This window comes from Coptis chinensis, chromosome 7, assembly GCF_015680905.1.
Source record: "Coptis chinensis isolate HL-2020 chromosome 7, ASM1568090v1, whole genome shotgun sequence".
In the NCBI taxonomy this organism is placed as follows: Eukaryota; Viridiplantae; Streptophyta; class Magnoliopsida; order Ranunculales; family Ranunculaceae; genus Coptis; species Coptis chinensis.
Genome location: NC_141462.1, coordinates 67,174,990 through 67,179,147, shown reverse-complemented (window position 1 = coordinate 67,179,147; position 4,158 = coordinate 67,174,990). Strand labels below are relative to the sequence as shown.

Genomic DNA, 4,158 nt, shown 5'->3' with positions numbered 1-4,158 from the left:
AACACTGAAAACTATGAAGAAATGGAAATTTGAAAAAAAACCTGTGGAAATCGGGCAGTTTCAGCAGAGGGGGCGGTCGCTACTTCGAATAGGCCTAAGTAGCGCGAAAAGGCGCTTCAGTCTGGCCGGAGTTCCAAGCGCCATGCCAGTGGCCCAATTTAGCTTTGGCAAGGCGCGGGTAGCGCTCAGGGAAAACCTCGAGGTCCATGCGCTTCAGCGCGGGGGGCGCTCGTGTTTTGCCTTGGCAAGGCTCGAGGTCACGCTAAGCCAAAAGGTGGAGTTCCAGCCGCTTGGGCGCGGGTGGCGCTCCAATTTAGCCTGCCCAGGGCGCGGGTCGCGCTCAATGTAATTCTTCGAGGAAAATTTTCAGTGTTGAAACGGACAACCACAGTGAGAATCAAACAAGGGTGGGTGGGTTATGGGACTTTGGAAAACTAACAATTCTACAGAAAACAATACTAAAGTGAACTAAGATGGCAGCGGCACCATTTGATAAACACGTAAAATTGATAAACGTAAAATTGATAATTTTACTCACAAATAAAGCGATGAAACTCTAAACGCAAGTAAAACTAAAACATTATTGTATACTATTGATTATCAAAGATTTCTACTCTCGATACTATTGAAGTAGAGTTGAAATAGAAGATTTGTTCCACTCCTAGTTCTTTAGCATTCAAATTTCCTACGACTATCAATCCTACCAAAGTCAATGAGAGTTTTACGAATTATACTACGAAATGCTACGGAATATTAAAGTTTGAATCTAGAATAATGATTAGGGGAAAATGAATCCACCTTGAATCCAACTTAAGAAACTAACATAGATTGTTGTAATCCAATTCTTACGTTATTACGGTAAGAATTGGTCGTTCTAATCCCTAATTATACATGGCATCTCTACCAATTCATAATTAGCATGTGAAGACGTCCACCCATTCTCATGGCGAATCAACGACCTTCTAGAGTGGAATAGACTCTTACAACGATTCTATACTACACAATCAAGTTTTCATCAAGACTTCATCAAACCCCTATAATGGAAGTTTAGCTTTGATTTATCAAACTATCATTTTTATATGAAATTGAATACGACATAATATAAAGATTCTACCTTTATTAAATTTAACTAAACAATAACAAGAATCGAAATTAATCTAAACAATCATTAAATAACAAAGATCGAATTTAACAAGAACTAACTATTTTATTTATCTAATGAATGATAAACAATGATTCAATACTGAAATTCAAATAAGAATAACAACTAATTAATTTATTGAAAAACTAGATCTAGAACTAAGCTTTTTTGGCTACTCTAATAGCTACTTTCTATCCTAAGCTAATTGATACTTAAGAGCTAAGTCTTGTGTGTGGAAATGGAGGAGACCAGATCCACATTTTCGTGCATGGGCTGAGGGTCCATATTGTGGGCCAAAATATCGAGCCCAAAACCTAATTTCTTCAGTCCACAGGGCCTTTTTCATCTGGCTTTTACTTCAATAGGCTTTTTGTCCATTTTTACTCCTCTGATTGGGTCAAAGTTTAAACCATTGGAAATCTCTTTCTCAGCCGGTCGTTTTGACATAAGGTACGCCCAATTCCGAGGCCTGAGTCTAAAAATACGATCTTCAGAAGTTCTGCTGACTTTTGTGTGTTGTTTCTGCCCGCGTTGACTCTGACTTTTCAGCTTCTGACCGGGCTTTACAAAGGTTTTTCTCCTTGAATCTCTTTAATCATAGAACTTCTTAACAACCAACCCTTGCTCTTGCTCCTTTATATCGCCAAAGTAGTACATTTCTGCACATAATTGACTTCAATGCCTAAAATACATAAAAACATGTAATTAACATTAACTCTTATTTATTACTCGCATAATTAGTCTAAAAGTATTATTGTTAAGAGGTTAAAACTACAATTTTGGGATTTTATCAAAAATCTTACACATTATGGATTATTATTATAAAAAAAGTGAGATGGTAACTCACTTGGAAAGGTTAAGCTTTCGCTATGGGAGCAGTAATATAATTGATCATATATACCGAAAAACTTTAACCCCGCAACTATATATCCAAGAAAATATCACTTTCACTGGCAAACGTCTTTAGTAAAAGAAACTTTAGTCATTAAAAGAGAATTCTTCATCTAACGCTCAACCCAGGAAAGAACCCATCATGTTAAAACACTTGTCATCCTATATGCCAAAAGGTACATGCTATAAGATTAATGACTAACAATTAGGCTTATTAACTCTATATAAGGTTAAACATTTGATAGAATAAATATTAATTATTATTTGGAATGTCCCAACCAATTCCAACCCAATAAATTGTGACATACACTTTATAATTTGGCATAAAACAATAAACTTACATTTACAACTGCAAGAAGAATACATGCATGAGCATCCTTTGCAAGTCACGTGCAATCTGCTTCTCAACCTTGCTCATGTCCATTAGTTGTTGACTTATTCCATCAGTCAACTGAGGAGAAAATAGTTAGGAGCTCAAAATAGATAGGGCTGTGAGCCATAGATAGAAAAGAATTATAAAATGACCTCGCGTTATTGAACAAGCAAAATAATAAGGTTGAGCATCATACACATATTATATATATTCAGCATTGAACAAGCCTAATATATACATGTGTTATTCTTCTTGTTGTTAGGAGGATATATAAATACTTATGGAACTCATGTATTGGTTCATGACTTATTCCCCTTCTAAACAGAAATAGGAAGCTTCGTAGTTCTTCACATTTAGTTTTTGCTTAACATCCTTACAAAGGCACAACTTTAAACTGCCCATTTCATCTTTAAATTACTCATGACTTTATGTTTCAATGATAAATTAATGCAATAATAAGTGACCATATCAAATTCAGCATTATTGGATTGTTAGATCACAAATTAAAAATTTCTATACCATGGTGTATAACCTTACTATGCTGGCTACAGAACATGAAATGATATTGTGTATAAATATCATTAAAGCACCTATCATGATTGATATATGCAATGTTTGGAGCAAATGATACATAGAATTACATGAAAAAAAAATCACCTTCAAGATCCTTTAAGGGAACTGACCTTCATTCTAATAGGGATGCTTATCAGTATTCAACACAATACTTGAACACTCACCTGAAGTCCAACTGAAAAAAGAGATCACTTGTTATTCAATTTCAAATTATACATGTTCAGCTAATCATCAGGAGTAACAACATGAAACAATTTTCTAAAGCCATTTTAAATGACATGAAACAACGTTTTGGTTTTTAAATTTAATCATAGAAGGTTTTTTTATGATTCATGTAAACAACAACAATTTGATTTTTAGTTAATATGCAAAGAATTGCTAAACCCGAGTAATTTGCATATCTTAATATTACAAACATCAAAAATGTTTATGACTTTATAAAATAAGATATTAAAGAAGAATGAATAAAGTGACAAAAAAGAAAATACGGTCAAATGTGATGAAATTATTCTAAGGCTTAAAACCATGCAAATGATTTCCAACACAATCACCAATCAATAGCCACTATTTTCCTACAATCTTGAATCACAAAATGCTACGAGTATCACGACCTATAGAGGTATAAGATTCAATTGATCAAGAAACTTAATTACGTCCTTGTTTGTTTTGGCCAAGGTGTAAGGAATACTCTTAGGATGCACTTCTCTTTTAGCACAATTATTCCTTTAATCAAATAATGAAAGAATTTTATGCGGTCATGAGCAAGAGATGTGGTATGCAACATATGCATCTTGCAAGATGCAATATGCAACAGATTTATGCAATCCCATCGAGGCATAATCCAAACACTTTACATACCAATAAATAATTGCCATCAGATTAGCAGCTATGACCCCATCAATTCATTCTGAAAGGAGTTTCACTCAACTACAGAATCAAACCTGTAGCGAATGAAATGGGTGGAGCAAAAACAAAAACTTTATTACAAGCTCAAAACTGAAGTACAATAATTTAAGGAATCAAAACCAATAAATTCTAGTTAAAAAAAACATATTCATAATTCGACAGAAAGAGAAGAATATGACCTTAAGCAGATGGAGAATATGCAAGTTCGGCTAGTATAAATTTTTAAAACATAAAAGCCAACACTTAAATTTGCAAAGATTATTTACAAAGATTA

General features: G+C 34.0%; 1 long non-coding RNA gene across 1 annotated transcript; it reads right to left on the bottom strand.

Moving 5' to 3' along the window:
- Positions 1–1,193: 1,193 nt before the first annotated feature.
- On the bottom strand, positions 1,194–3,921 carry LOC147488479 (uncharacterized). Its single transcript, XR_015203256.1, has 4 exons — positions 3,837–3,921; positions 3,089–3,153; positions 2,374–2,483; positions 1,194–1,823 (listed from the first exon to the last, which is right to left on the bottom strand). It is a non-coding gene; the product is annotated as an uncharacterized LOC147488479 (long non-coding RNA).
- Positions 3,922–4,158: the final 237 nt, after the last annotated feature.